Here is a 17,055-nt window from a genome sequence, read left to right as displayed (position 1 = left end):
TTTAAGACCAAGTTCTGGTCTTGAAAGATATATATATATATATATTTGAGCTGTCAAGCATTGTAAACTTATATCCGAAAGTTTTTGTTCGTGTTTCATAATATCTGAAATTTTACAACATTGTCATTTAAAACACCAAGAATACATACTATAGTCTATACAAGATACATAATTTAGGATTTCATACCACAATGAACTGATAACAATGAAAACATCTATCAAAAAAAAAACTTTCTGGGGGTGGAGAAAGGCACAGAAGGTAGAGTAGACTAGATTTTAGAACACAAGTAATAGGTTAATTTCAAGCATCAGACCAAGTGATATCCAACTCGCCCCAGTTATCGGAGGGTACACCTAAGGCTTCCCACACAGCTTTTGACGCATCAACAATGTTATTGTTGCATGGAGGCTGATAATCATGGTCTTCATCGCATCCCATTGTGGAGTCACACTCATCAACAACCATGGCGTTTACACTCCTTCCATTAGCGCTTATGGTGATGTTGTTGAGACACCTTCCCCCTTTGTTGTACCATCCAGTCGACAGTGCCACGACTGGTGTGTTATCGGGGTGGTACTTGTTATCACACTCTGATGGTCCTCCACCATCTCCACCCTTCTGGAAACTGTTGATGGTAAGAACCGCCTTAGTGTTACTCGACACACCTGGTGAACACTTGTAAGTGGTGTAAAGTTTGCCCTGCGCACAGCACTCAGAGTCATTCTCCTGGTTGCATTGTCCAGGAGGAGGTTTTATACCTCTAATTTTGCCACTTGGTCTGCAGACTTGAGCTTCAGCTTCTAGACAATGTGTAACAAGGACAATGAGCAATATGAGCACAGGTGCTCCTGAGCTGAAGTTCTTCATGATCTGTGTGAGTGTGTGTGTGTGTGTGTGTACGTGTAATTCTTGATGCTAAGAAGTATCACTAGTGATGGCTATATATAGGGATTGCTTTTTCAAATTGCCTGTGCTTTCTACAAAAATATTCAAACTTGGATAAGTAGTCAATTATTATTTTATTGAACTTGCAGGAAAAGAACAAAATAGACTTCAATTTGCAAGTAGCTTACCATTTCAGCAGTCAACTGTTGATGCCGTCTGCAAGATATCTTCTATGGGCTGATAAGTTAAAATATGATTCAAGATCTCAATACCCAGTTCAATTGTTCTTTAACGTTTCATATATACTTCCAAAATGATAAATTGTGTCTCACATGTTTGCAATTCATTAGCCCTTCACAATTTCATCATCATCTTGTAATTTGGCATATATTGTTAAATACAAACACATATATTGTATTTATAATCCACAATGATAAGTTCTTTAAAAATCCTTCTGAATCATATTGGACTGAAGTAGTAGCCTCAATTGTAGATGCCAAGGTCATTGCAGAGCATTTAGTTCTTCCCAGTGTAAAGGAATATTAAAATTCAAGTTGGAATCAGAACCTGGATTTCTACAAGGTTGTCACTTAATCTTTCATTATCTTGAAAGTAAACACTTCTTAGTATCATATTATAGGACTAGTTACACTGAAGAATGGTGAGGAAGAGAGAGTTAATCTGGGAGAGATTCTTCAATTTTCAGTGAAGGGAATCCTTAATCTGAAGCAAGAATCTCTACGGTCATAAGTAATTTTGGTAATAACATATAATGAACCTATCAGTATTGATCCTTCATGTCTGCTGGTCATTGTTTGAATTGTGAAGCTTCAGTACCTAACTGCTATAAATGTGTAGTCTGCGAGAACATGTATATGTGACATTATCAAAATCCTTAATGTCTACCGATCATAAGTCACACACAAAAACGGCGCCCCCATACTGTCCCATTAAAGACCTCAGCCTTGTATTTGCAAGGAGGACAAGGTACCACTTGGACTATGCCATTCGGTGGCTTCTCTTTCTATGTTGTTCCCGATCCCTCAGCTCAGGATATTCAGTTCAAAGAAGAGCTCTATGCACCATCTTACTACTAACATGAAGGGCTTTGATGCCAGCAAGCAATCACAACTGTAGTTTTTGGGGAGAAGGGTTCCAAAATTAGACTCTGTTTTTCTTCTAATGGTATTTTGACCTAGAAAACAGCCCTTAACCTTCTCGTGCAGACATCTAAGTTCTCTTTTTTCACTTTCCTTGTCACTAATCTTCATACAGTATCCTTATTTCAGAATTTATGGCTAAGTTGACAGATACTAGTCAATATATTCTGTGAATTCTTGGCAAAACTAGTAATTTGCATGAATAATATGCAAAAGGACAAGCGTTGATGGGTCTAACCCATCGCACCCGCATCACACAAACTCAAACTCGTGTGGTAAATTATTCATATCTTGCTAAGTTGTCGAGAGTGAATATAACTATAGAACAGTACTGAAACAAGGAGCTATTAAGTATTCAGAGTAAACCTATCAAACACAGTAGATAAAACCAGAAGAAAATCTCAACATCACATGCTTTATACAGAGTAGGTGCATTTTCAGAACAAAAGACTAGAAAGAGAACCAACTATAATGAATTCTGTTGGCAAATGTATTCTATTATCTCTAGCAAGTCCTTTATTCATGACAACGGATAAATTTGTTTAACCTTTTATTTACAACAAAAAAGAGAAGGAGCATGTTATAAATAATTAAAAGAGTAATAATATATACTCATCAAAAAAATAAAAAAAAAAAAAATAAAAATAAAAAAAAAAAAAAAAAAGAGTGTAATAATATTAGCAATAATATATACCTAGTAAAAATGAAATAATTTATGTCAAGTAACAGTGATGTAACATAAAAATCACCATTTAAATGAAGAGTGATGAAATTCTGGAGAAATCAAACATTCTATTTCTAGTAATTAACATTAATGAAGTGTTACCATCAGTAGCTCAATAACAAATTGAATAGCAACCACTATGCTGCTCTTGCAGGAAATCATTCATGTAGCATTCACCCTTTTGCTATTGAAAATTTGGATTAAACAAAGCACTTGACCCTTTGTCCAGACCTCACTTCCTTGTATATTGCCAGTGCTTCTCCCATCGCTTTGTTTTCGTCCAGCAACCTAGCTCTCCTTTCTCCAGATGGGTGAGTTGATAACCAATCCTCTTCAGAATCACCAAGCCTCTCATAATATTTTGGTGCAACTTGAGGGTCATACCCAGCTGAAGCCATCAACATTAATCCAATGTAATCTGCTTCCAATTCCCTCCTACCAAAAAATATATATATATACACAATTAAAAAAGAAAAAGATAAACAGAGAAGGAAAAGAGGAAAGAAGCATGAGAGAAAAGTGTGAAGCATGTACGTGTTCACTCTAATTATTGTAAACTTGCAAACAAAAATCATTTAAATATTTAGGGCATATGCTATCTTGTGCCTTAAAATCAATTTGTCATTGAGGCAGCATAGTTAGAAAACAAGGACTCTCGAGGAAGAAATTATACACTTATAATAAGCATCTAGGAGTAACTGTGACAATAAAGTCAAGTATCCAAGAATCCCAAACGTCAAACAAGACTAAAAATACCTCCAATATTACCTAATTTTGAAAAAACATATATAGATCCAAATTAATTTGTTTGAGACTAGTTGATAAAGTACATGAAAATTTTCACTTTCAGATTGAAACTATTCCAAAAATTGGCAATCTGTTCTTTATTTCTATAATTATACTATACAACTGTGGAAGCATCATGTACAACTGTCTGTAGAATTATCTGATCTGGCAATAGTCACTTCTATTTAAACAATGACAACATCCCTGGTTCAGACTTTGTAAGACTCTCAGACCTGGATGAACGTGGATGCAAGTTCCTTGTACACCGTTCTCCCAAATGCAGCAATATCTGCTCTCTAACGCCTCTTGGTGTCATCAATCGGCGTCGCTTTTACATCTATTGCTTTCTCCATTTTGTCTTTCATTCTTGCATCTTACCAGTTACAAAGTATAATGAGAATGCAAGATCAGGAGGAAGAGGGTGGGGGGTTGAGCTTATGTCTTCTTCTTGAAAGGTTAGGGAATATCACAGATTATAATTTAGTGGATAAATTGGGAATTCTTTAGACATTAATAATCTGTGTGCGTAATTATTGAAAGTTCAATGCAGCAAAATTTGGTTACGAACTGTCAACACTGGAACATAGGCAGAATATGTTTGATTAAACACAGTGAAAAGCTTAAAAAATTATTTACTTACAAAAAAGGCATCAGCAAGGACTATAAATAATTAAATATATGCGATATATGGGAACATTAGAATATTACATGATTAAAGTGTAATACACTTCTGTTCTATTTATATATTATCATAAAAGGAGAAATGATACAAGAAATTAACATGAAAGCACCCATTTGCATTTACTGAGCCTGTTTCCAGAAGATATTTCAGTTGCCAAACTATAGTTCTGCTAATTGCAGCAATGCCAAAATGGAAACTATACACATCTCAATTAGGGGATCAGAACAGATGGTATACCTCCGTGAAATGTACATATATAGTTGTCTTGATATAACTATGAGCGGAAGCCAATGAAGAAAAGGACATGTTAGGGAAACAGTCCAGAGTACCCTCATCAAGTGTTCTGCTCCATGCCTTGCCACACCATGCCCAACCTGATTAGAAAAAAAAAAAAAAAAAAAAAAAAAAAAAAAAAAAAAAAAAATTTGAACATAAGAAAGATGTGTGGGAATTACACTAAAGACCTCCAATGCAGAAGGATTTCAACAACTATAATTAGAATAAATCACACCCATGCATACATAGCTCATGTGCTAGAACAGTTGCTACCTCTGCATCTGAATTGCAAAAGTCAAGCAACCCTGTATAAATAACAATCTTCCCGTTGGGGAGGTACTCAGCATTATCCCGATAAGAGTCCACCACCATCACTTTCCAATTCAATCCTTCCAAATTCCTAGTCCCAAATTTATGATAGAATTCTTTGGCCTCTCTTGGTTGTCCTGGTGTACCATTGATACAAGTAAAGTGCCTTCAGATCCATACCTGTCACTTTTAGGAACATATCCTGAAACATTGCAATCATGTTCAAGCACTAAACCAGTGTGCATTGCTTGAACTATCCCTCTCAATATGGACAGAACATGAACACTTTGTGGGTGTGTTGGAGGAAGTATTCTCCCTTCGTATTCCCACTCCCTCTTCTTCCAGAAAAGCCATCCTATAACTCCTTCCAATTTATCGGAGTATTTGGCCAAATGGAGTCTATTCGAGTATGGAACTCTCTCCAAACTGGCAAACAGTATAGTAAGTATGATAGAGAAGTTTATAAAACCATACTTGCGGGTTCCAAGCCATTGCCACCATGATGTTCTAGCTATGTAAAATTGAAAAGGGTATGGATTTGCATGGTAAAATCTTCTTCCAGAACCAAGTAAAAGGTATGGATTGATATGTTTGACTCCATAAATACATGAACTTGAATCCATGGTATTCTCAACTAGATAGTGATGAGAGTGAGATACAAACTTGTTCAAACATAAAGTTGAGTAAGGATGTACCTGAACAAGCCTTGATTTCAGGTAAGAGAAACCCATATGGTTGATAATGGAAACCAATAAAACAATTCTTCAACAATGAAAAAAGAAGAACTATGTTCTTCAATAAACAGAGAATAAGAACATAAAAGAAGAAGAACGACCTATGCTATGAAATTGATGCTATTGTGGATGTGAGTTTGAGTGTACACAGGAACAAATATGCTTGTTAAACAAGACACCTCTGCTCTGCCTATAGAACACCCTAAATCCAAGAAGAGTTAAAAACAAAATGAAAGAAGTTTTGGGTTTTTATTTTTATTTTTTGTGAAATCAGATATTGAAACTCAAATTCAATGTCTTAGAGATATGGACAATGTAGCTTTGTAGAGAGAAAAAGCAGACGTTTGCAGAGAGGAGAGAGAGAGAGAGAGAGAGTTGATGTTGTGAGAGAAAATGGTTTTGGATTTTTGGACTGCCGACCTGTAATATTTTTTTATCTTTTATGTGTTACATGGTTTTATATGATTGGACGGGATCATATGTGAAGTGCACCACCAAATAATTTCTCACTTGGACAAAAAATGGCTCACTATCATTAAAAAAAAAAAGTGGGGGCATTTATGTAATTTCAATAACTTAACCTCCCAACCTTTTCCACGCTCACCTAAATGAATCAGAACCCAGGCCGCCGACCAAACTTGCCGTCGCCAAGCCGAGACCGGTCTCCCTGCCGCCGCCGAGCGCGGTAACTTCGACTATGGGGTTGTCATCCTCGTCTATGGGATTTGTTCGCCTGAATATCACCAAGTCACCGTCGGCTATGGGGTTTTGGTGCGGTGGTTTTGGGGGTAATGATGGTGGTGGTGGTGCCACGGTTTGTGGCGGTTTTGGTGGTCGTTCATTCGCCGGGATGCACTGGTGGTGGTTATAGGGTTGGGGATGATGGTGGTGGTTATAGGGTTGGGGATGATGGTGGTGGTGGCGCGGCCGATTGTGGTGGTTGTGGGGCCGCGGTTGTGGGGTTGTTACTGTGGACCTGTGATAGTGGAAAGAAACACATTGGTCTGACATTGTAAATTTACTAAAATAGCCCTCATCACAATAGGATTAGAACCAATGTGCCATATTTGTAGCTCGCAAAAATGGGACAAAGCTCATCTCGGTCAAGCTAATTGGCCTTCACATTTCAATTTTTTTTTTTTTTTTTTTTTTTTTGTGGCAAACAGCAAACAACAACTCAAGTCAAGCTACGCACAATGGAGGATATCCTGCAGGATGTGAGAAAGATATGACTTCTAGAGAGTTTAGCAATCATATGTGCCACCTCGTTGTCATGTCTACGCACATGGCTCAGCCGAAACGAGAGAATTCTCTGAAGCCCATACTGAATATCATGAATAATAGCTATCATTTCCACAGAGCAAATAACAATATCAAAAACAGTCTTGCAAACAATAAAAGAGTTAGTCTCGAACCAACAACAAGGAAGCAAAAGTTGATGAGCCCAAAGAATTGCTTTACGAAGGCACACAGCTTCAACAATAGAAGCATTCTAAGCTTTGAAAGAACAAAACACAACTGCATGAAGATTGAACCCATTGTCATCACAAAACACAGCCCCCCCACCACCCTGAAAGGAATTAGAAGAAAACGAGGCATCAACATTACATTTGACCTCTCCAACACGTGGGAGAGCCCAGCTAGAGGTTGAGGGAAAAAGATTGTTGTTTCCCTTGGCATCAACCGTAGAGGGAGAGAGACCAGACTCCGAAACTTCCAAGAATTCCCAATAAAAAGAGCAAGCTAAGTTCACAATCCGAAGATCATCCCAACATTCATTATTGAAAATGACAGAGTTTCGAGCTTTCCAAATTTGCCAACAAATATTGGCAACAAGACCAAGAGCTTTAAGCCCTTCCTCTATAAGACCCCACAAAGAAATTAAGTTCCCCCACCAAATTTGAAAAGAATAAGGTTGACTCGAAGCAAAATTAAAACGAAACGGCGACAATTTCCAAACACTAACAGACTTGGGGTAGGAGAAAAGAAGATGAATTATAGTTTCAACTACAAGACCTTGTTGACATATAGGGTCCTCGCCAATGCCTTGGGAAACAAGGTTAGCATAAACGGAAAGAGCATTTTTGTAGCATTTCCGCACAAAGAGCTTGATTTTCTCTTTACCTTTACATCGCCAAATTCCACGCCACACTTTTTTGGAAGATCCTAGTAAATGACCACCATCATTTGATGGAAGAGGCACAAAACTACCCACACTCAAGATTTTAGCAGCAAGATAATACGCGGATCTAACCGAAAAATTTTCTTTCGAGTCCGGAGCCCAAAATTGTATATCTTCAATATTAAAGAAGCTAAAATAACAGCTCTGAATATGATTAACAACCGAAATGGATAGCCATTGAACCACCTCATGCATGTTCCAAGTGTTTGAATAAGGATTAATAAGCTTAGAAACTTTTTGGGGACAATTCAGGGATGATGGCTTTGGAAGCGTACCTGAAAATTTAGGGACTTATTTATTTGACCATATATCAATGACTGGCTATTCCTAACGATCCAGTGGGTTTCTTCTTTTAAAAGGCTCTGCGTGGACCAAATGCTTCTCCATGCCCAGGATGGATTGGACCCAAAGGAAGCTTTGAAAAAAGAACAATTTTTAAAGTATTTAGCTTTGAAAAGCTGGAAAGCTAGCCCTTGTTTCTGCACCTGAAAATTCCACCCATGTTTAGCGAGAAGTGCCACATTATAACTTTCAAACTTACAGAAACCCAAATCACTAACTTCCTTGCTTGTATAGAGATCTTCCCACTTCACCCAACATATTTTCCTAGAAGAATTCTGGGAACCCCACCAAAATCGATGGACAACAGATGTTAAAAATAAACAAAGCTTACATGGAAGTTTAAAGCAAGACATCACATAGGTCGGGGAGCACTTAACACGGCTTTAATGAGAACCTCTCGTCCTGCTGAAGAAAGAAAGCAGGATTTCTAGCTTGCCAAACGATCGACCATTCTTTAATAGATAAAATGAAATACATCCCACTTAGATCTCCCAATGATGGTTGGCATACCTAGATATTTCTCCTTCAGACCTTCTTCACAAATGCCTAGAATATTGCATATTTCTTTTTTCTCCTGATGAGTAATATTTTAGAAAAGAAAATGAATGATTTGAGGAAATTAACTTGCTGACCTGATGAATGCTCCTATGAAGAATATTTTTTATAGATGTAACTTCAGACTTGGAAGCTTTGTAAAAAATAATTGAGTCATCTGTAAAAAAGAGATGGGAAATTTTCGGAGCCTGTCTGCAAATTTTAATGCCTGAAATAACTCGGTTATGACAAGCAACTCGCAAAGAACATGATAACGCTTCAGCACAAAAAATAAATTAGTATGGAAAAAGAGGATCACCTTGCCGCAAGCCTCAGGATGGTTTAAAGAAGCCCACAGGATTACTATTAAAGACAACTGACATTGATACAGTTGAAATACAGTCATAATAAAGTTAATCCAATGAGCATGAAACCCAAGTTTTTCCATCATGGCTTTCAAAAAAGACCATTCAATACAATCATACACCTTACTCATATCAAGTTTTAAGGCAAGAAATTTTTTTTTTTTTTTTCCTTTTTCGTTTATTTTTCAAGTAATGAAGAACCTCATGAGTGACTAGAATATTATCTGTTATTTGACGACCCGAAACAAAAGTGCTTTGGGACTCAGTAATAATTTGATTAAGGAAGGGTTTTAATCTATTTGCCAGCACTTTAGCAATGATTTTATAAGAGACATTACATAACGCAATAGGCCTAAAATGTGATACTTGTATTGGAACCTCAGTTTTGGGTATAAGAACAAGTTAGTATGATTCAAACATTTAGGTAAATTTCCAGAATGCATGAAACTAGTTACAGCACCAACCACATCATTTTTAATTAACTTCCCAAAACTTTGATAAAGTAAAGGGGTCATACCATCTGAACCAGGAGCTTTACAGGTAGGGATGCAAATAAGCCAAGCCGAGCCGAGCTTTGGCTTGCTCGGGCTCGTCCGAGCTAGACTTAGGTAAGCTCAAGCTCGGCTCGCCAATATTTGAACGAGCTCAGGCTCGACTCGATTCAAGCTCGCATTTCAGAAATTTTCTTCTTAATCATCGTCATCTCTGCAAATTATCTCTACAAATCTGTCTACTTTATCATCGTCATCTCTACAAACCAGTCTACATTCTTCACTGACTCATAACTCCATCAAAAGTAAGAAAAAAAAATGGGTATGAAGAAAAAAAAAACATGGTTGAGAGAGATGAAAACATGTCTCAAAGAAGGAGTTGTTGTCGGAGCAAGTTTATCGCATCAATCATCCGTAGATTAAATGGATCTGCGATTGAGAAATCTCATGGCGTTACCAAATACCAAGCTTGCTGCCCTAATAGCTGGTCTTGGCTAGAGAGACGAGAGAGAGAATGTGAAAGTGTATAATAAGTTGGTAAAGTGATGGGTTAGTTTAATGCTTCATTTGCTAGATTGCCAAGTAAGAATAAACATGGACACATGTCATTATAAGGACATAACAAATAGATTGCAAAGAGATAAAGTGGCACGGTTTTTTAAAGATAAGGCTTTCAAATTTGATTTGTATATTATTATTTTTTATGTTTAAAAAATAAGTTGATGGCTTTTAGTAATCTATATATTCATAAGAGTTTGTAATTTACAATGTGTACGAGCCTTATACGAGCTTGTGTTCACGAACACAAATGAGCCTAAAACAAGCTCATGTTCACGAGCCTATATGAGCCGAGCTCAACACTGCTCGGGCTCGGTTCATTTAGTAAACGAGCCTATGAATTGAGTTCGAGCTCGGCTTGTTTGCTTAACGAACGAGCCTGACCCGAGCCCTTAGCGAGCCGAGCCCAAGCTGTTCATGAACAGCTCGGTTCATTTGCAGCCCTATTCACAGGACTGCATTTCAAACACGACGTGCTTTATTTCAACTTCAGTTGGAAGACGGAGAAAGCTCTGGTTCATATCATTTGTAGCACATTGAGGGACCTTCTATATGAATTGATCAATGCCCTTCGGGCTTTGAGATTGAAAATATTAGATAAAGATGCTCTGCACATTGGGTTCTTGATCAACCCAATGCTTATCCATGTCCTTAATTCCCAAAATGAAATTTCTCTGACAACGTCTCATTGTGGAAGCATGGAAAAATTTAGAATTTCGATCACCTAACTTTATCAAACCACAGAGAGCTTTGTGGGGTTTGGGGCGGCGCTAGAAAGAAAAACCCTAAACCTTTCAGATCCTCCAACTCTTCTTTCCATTTTGATCCAGTTTTTTATTCTCTGTTCATCAGAGTTTTCTTTTCTCCTTTGCATAAGAGCTTTCTCTTTTCTTAAGAGATTCTCTGTTTGTCAGAGTGTTTTTTTTCTGGATTTCATCTTGTTCTTTTGTTCCTGATGGTTTCCTCTTTGGTGTTTTTGGGTCTTCCTTTCATTCCTTGTCGAACCGGCAACTGTGCGCAACGAGATGTGAATCCGGGGATTTTCTATTTTGGAAGATTTGATAACCCATCAGTGCAAAAAAAAATTTTAGATCCGGGTATTGCTATAAGTTCTTGTATTTTTATGTTAGTGTTATTTTATCTTGGTGTCTTTTGCCTTTCAGATCTCGTGGTTTGCCTCCCTTCTCTTTCTGGGTGAAGGCTTCACCGTTTCAGACTTGATCGGTGAAATCAATTTCTCCTACTTCTCGATTGCCAACGCATCTGGGTTATCCTAGTGGGATGCTCTGTTCTTTGATTTGTTGGCCCGTGGTGAAGAAATTTGGGGTACACAGTTTCTGTTGGGTATTCAAAAATGGATGTTGTTATTGGTGTTTTCTAGTCATGGGGTTCAGTTTAGGCAGTCCGTGGCCTGGTCAGTGATTCGGCTCCTTTCACCGGCGGCGTGCTCATGGGGTTGCTGGTTTGTGATTGTCGGTGGCTTGGTGACTGGGTCGGCTTTTGCTTCTTTGGCTGGGGATGCCATGACGTCATGGCTGATGTCATGCACATTTTCTCTAGAAGTTGCCTTTTGTTTTTCGTGGGCCATGGTCATGAGTGTTTTTGGACCGTGTGTGAGGCGGTGTAATTTGATAAGTAATATTTTAAGTGCTTTTGTGGGTCCAAAATCTGACTATTCTGAACATTACAGTGATCTGTTTGGGGGTACTAACAATCCCATTCTCACTTTAGGGATGTTAGTTTAGATAGTTTTGTGTTCTTGGCACTGAATGTATTTCTCTGTTGTGATATGCTTTCATGTTCTTGCCTATAAATGTTGTATGGCTTTTTTCTTGCCAAGGTAAAAAATAAAAATAAAAAACCTTTAGCCATTGGATTCTGGATTTTTGAGACCAATAAAGCTCCTCATCCTTCCAAAGATCGTGTAGTTGTTGTTCCACAAACTGCACCTAATCTGGATCATAAGGAAAAAAACCTCCTCCTTGAGATGCTTGAGATTATGTTCAGCTTCCACAATCCTCCTACTCGAATTGAACCCTCTGCATAGTGCCCACGGAATAAGAGCTTTCTTGCATAGTTGTAATTTCTTCGACGATTTAAACATTCGAGATCCATGAATGTGCACATCCCATGCTCCCTGAATGACTTCTTTGCACTTTTCATCGGACACCTATCTAGTATCAAAATAAAATTGTTTCGCTTGACACTTGAAACTGGGCAGCAGATCAAGAAAGATAACACAATGATCAGATCCCGCCACCATTAAGGCTCAGTTTGGTAGAGTGGGTTTGAAGGGAAAGGGAAGGGAAGGTGATGGAGGGTTATAAAAAAATTGTGTTTGGGTAAAATTGGTGGAAGGGAAGGAAATGAGAGGGAAGGGTTTGGAGGGTTAAGGCAAGGCTTGGACAGTAGATTTGTTAACCTCTCAAAAATGGGCAGAAACGGAAGGAAAAGGAAGGCAATGGCACATGTGATACTTGCGATGCCAATTTTACCCACACAAAATCAAGGATTTAGTTAAGCAAAACAAGAATTACAGACCTTGATTGGTTGATTTAGCAAAACAAAACCCATACATATAAGTTAGCCGTTGCAGAGAGAAAGAGAGGGGGAAAGCTTACAGCGGCTGAAACTTGCGTACAGCGAACCCGAACTGGAACAGCCGGCGATGGAAACAACGAACCCGGACTGGAACAGCGGGCAAGGGAAACTGAGAGATATGGGTTTTGATTTTTGGAACAATCTGAAACAATATGCCGATATGGGTTTTGAACCTTTGATTCTTGCAAACGATAGATAAACATATGGGTTTAGAACTTGGATTGTTGTAGTTTTGTGGTTTGCAGTTGCAAAAGAGAGAGAGAAAGAGTGTTGCAGAGACAGAACGAGAATAAAGATGGAGGCGGGGACCCTAAAATAATTAACCCTAAAAATATTATATTTATATTCATATTTTTCTTTTCTTTTTTTTTTTTTTTCTTTTTTACAAATATTACATACTTAAGTTTATTAATTTTTATTTTAAATTATAAAAGGGTATAATAGTAAATTTACTGAAATACTTTCCTTTCCTTTCTTTCCCTAAACATAATTATTATCCTTCTCTCATTCCTTAATCAACCAAACACAATACCAAATTAAAATTATCATTCCCTTCCCTTTCCTTCCATTTCCCTCATAACTAATCTTATCCTTCCCCTTCAAACCCACCCTACCAAATTAAAATTATCATTCGGAAACAAACCTCTCCATGCTTCACCAGCCGGAGCCCGGTCCAGACGCTCTTGAATATTTGCCATACCACCCCTTTGATTACACCAAGTGTAAGGATAGCCAACATATCCCATCGGACAATGAGCATTCCTCCAACAAAGTCTTGAAATTCTTGAGAACCCACACTGGTTTAGCACTTCCACCTTGCTTCTCAGCCGGCACTAAAATTTCATTAAAACCACCCAATATAATCCATCGATCACCCCCAACAAGTCTTTTTAGACTCCAGATAATTCCATTGGGTTGCCCTGATCTGATTCACAGAACTGGCGTAAAAGACACTCAGGAACCAGTTCCCTTGACTTGGAGTTTGGAGCTCCATATTGATTTGAAAATTAGTCCAATCAATTTGTTCAATTCTATTCCCTATGTTAGTATTTTAAACACAAAAATAACTTTTATTTATTTTGGAAAAAACTTATTTTAGTCTTCATTTGTTCAATATAAAACATTTCAAATGTACATTCAGCAATCTCTCTATAAGCTGCTGTGTGTTGCTCTCTCGCCCGCGCTTTCTCTTCTTTGTGCTTCGGACCTCATCAGTGTCTTTTCCTTTCGCTCGATCTTCTCGCAATTCTTCGATGGCTGGAGGCAAACTTCATCTTCCTGACGATCTCCTCTCCCCAAAACCGTCCATTCCTCAGTCTTGGACCGCCAAAGGTTAGGTTTTATTTTCTAATTCGAATCATTTCTTTGTTGCTGGTAGATTAGGGCTTATTGATCTGATTGTATTAAAAATTGTGGATGTGGCTTAATTTGTTGTCTTTTTGAACGTCACTTTTGAATTTTAGGCTTCTCAATCGTTGAAAGGTTTTGACATGTTTTTTTAGTTTGTTTCTTGGTGGTATTTCAGATCATGTGCCTTTTGATTATGGATTTTGCATAATTTTTAATGATTACTCGCAAAAATGGGAAAAGGCACTGATGAGGTCCGAAGCACAAAGAAGAGAAAGTGCAGGCGAGAGAACAACACAGAGCAGCTTATAGAGAGATTGCTGAATGTACATTTAAAATGTTTTATATTGAAACAAATGAAGACTAAAATAAGTTTTTTCCAAAATAAAATAAAAGTTATTTTTGTGTTTAAAATACATGACAGATTATGATTATGGTTGTCTTAATTTTATATGAATAGGGTATGTGACATTATTGTTATTTTTTTTCTTTATTTTAAAAAAAAAAATAAAAAATTTGTGATTTCTCTCTTTAAAATTTTCTATTATATGTCATTTTATTTATTATATTTAATCTTTTAAAATCATATAAATAGATTCAACGAAGGAGTAAAAGTTAAGACTGACAAGGGGAGAAGAAAGAATGCAGCTAATTTTGGTTCAATTCAGCCTTAATGACCATTATTTGTGTTCCTTTAATTTGTTTAGATTAATTCAAGGCCAACAAAGAAAATATTTACTAAAACTTAAAAAAGAGAAGGCAATTCAAATTTCATGCACCATGCAGATTTACAAGAAGCAAAGAAATGCAAATAATTTAATCATTTTATTAATGAACTGGTTGGTACCCAAACGATGACAGTTAATTATTTGAGGGCCTGCAATTTTCTCTTCTTTCGCTGAAGACTACTGATGCCCTAAGTTATTCATTTATTCATTCAAAATGACAGAAATCTAAAGGACCACCTTTGAATCCAAGAATGATTGAAAGTTGTTTCTTTGACACCAAAATTTGAATGCTTTGATCCATATGAAATTTTCTGGAAAACATCTTACAGAGTTCTTTAAGACCATATTTGTAGTCTGGTCTTGGAAAGTTATATATTTGAGCCATCCACCATTGGAAATTTATATTCACTAGTTCGTGTTTCCTAATATATATCTGGAAATTTCACAAGAAGAAGACTACAATACAAGATGCATAGTTTAGGACTTCATTCCACAATGAACTAATAACAACATAAACATCTAAAAATACAAAATAAAAAAAACTTTTTGGGGGTGGGGTAAGACAGAGAAGGTAGACAAGAATTTAGAACACAAATAATAGGTTAATTTCGAGCCTCAGACCAAGTGATATCCAACTCGCCCCAGTTATCAGAAGGCACACCTAAGGCTTCCCACACAGCTTTTGAGGCATCAACAATGTTATTGTTGAATGGAGGCTGATAATCATGGTCTTCATCACATCCCATTGTGGAGTCACACTCATCAACCACCATGACGTCTACACTCCTTCCATTAGCACTTATGGTGGTGTTGTTGAGACACCTTCTTCCTTTGTTGTACCATCCCTTTGGCAGTGCCACGACTGTCAACTGGCGTGTTATCGGGGTGGTACTTGTTATCACACTCTGATGGTCCTCCACCATCTCCATCCTTCTCGAAACTGTTGATAGTAAGAACTGCCTTAGTGTTACCCGACACACGTGGTGAACACTTGTTAAGTCGTGTAAAGTTTGCTCATTTTCCTGGTTGCATTGTCCAGGAGGAGGTTTTATACCCTTAATTTTGCCACTTGGTCTGCAGACTTGAGCTTCAGCTTCTAGACAATGTGTAACAAGGACAATAAGCAATATGAGCACACCTAAGCTGAAGTTCTTCATGATGTCTGTGTGTGTGTGTGTGTGTAATTCCTGATGCTATGTAATTCCTTATGCTAAGCAGTATCACTGGGGATGGCTATATATAGGGGTTGTTTTTTCAAAATGCCTGTGTTTTTTAGGATGAAACTTGAGAGTTATTATTTTAATTGGAACCTGCAGGAAAAGAACAATATAGACTTCAATTTGCAAGTAGCTTACTGTCTCAGCAGGCAACCGTCTGAAAGACATGCTCTATGGGCTGATAAGTTAGAATACGATTCAAGATCACATCAATACTTGGTTCAATTAAGTTTTATATTGTGTCTCACATTTTTGCAATTCATTACTCATTGATGATCATGTAATAACATCTTCGAATCAACATAATGTACGAAGAATTCAGTTTTTAACAACAAATAATTTAACATACATGATTCACAAAATATCATAAAATGAATACTTTACTTCAACCATAACTCTCACAAATTGTCCACGATAAATGGCACCATCATCATCAATAGAAACAGGTTTAGAAAAGGTCGAACAAGCAGAAGCCCTTGTTCTCATATTTGCCACTCCTTGACACACCCTTCTGGGACAAGGGGGCTAGAATGAGAAATCGAGTAAGACAGTGGCTTTGCCATAGAGGAAGACCTTTCAGCAAAATCAATTTAAATTTATAAAAATTCAATATTTATTCAATGATTTCTAATCTTACAATCAATTATGCTACATCTGAGACATAATTTTCATTCTCCAAATCTTGACAACCATGGATATCAAACATTACATAACAAAATCTTGAAGCAAAAATGGGTTCTAAGACTTTATCACTGCAAAAGTGCAAATATATTTGCATGTAACAAGTATTAAATAATTTACTCAATTCAACATGCAAAATGAAAGGATGACACTGAAACAGAAATATACTCGGAAATCATTATTTGAAACTAGGTGCCTAATCAGAATTAGGGGTCATTTAAAACTTGGCAATAAATCTGGAGACCCCTTGAAAGATAGGTTAATGCATGAACCCTACCTACGAATACGATCACAAAGGCAATTGACAACATCAAGTTTTCGATCTTTGCTCAATGGAATCACTACATTATTAACTAAAGTCAGTAACTTGAAAATTGGAAGAATTGAATTGTCCATATAGCAATGTCTCCTTAATCTATATATTTTATGAACACTTCATAACATATGCACAT

The 17,055-nt window shown here is 37.2% G+C and overlaps 1 pseudogene; it reads right to left on the bottom strand.

Moving 5' to 3' along the window:
• Nucleotides 1–95: 95 nt before the first annotated feature.
• LOC132276640 (putative ripening-related protein 1) lies at nt 96–16,989 on the bottom strand (annotated as a pseudogene).
• Nucleotides 16,990–17,055: the final 66 nt, after the last annotated feature.

This window comes from Cornus florida, unplaced genomic scaffold, assembly GCF_030987335.1.
Source record: "Cornus florida cultivar Cherokee Brave unplaced genomic scaffold, ASM3098733v1 CherokeeBrave_3.0.0_Hap2_Chr10, whole genome shotgun sequence".
NCBI lineage: Eukaryota > Viridiplantae > Streptophyta > Magnoliopsida > Cornales > Cornaceae > Cornus > Cornus florida.
The sequence above is the reverse complement of the archived record's forward strand: the minus strand, read 5'-3'. Positions and strand labels throughout refer to the sequence as shown.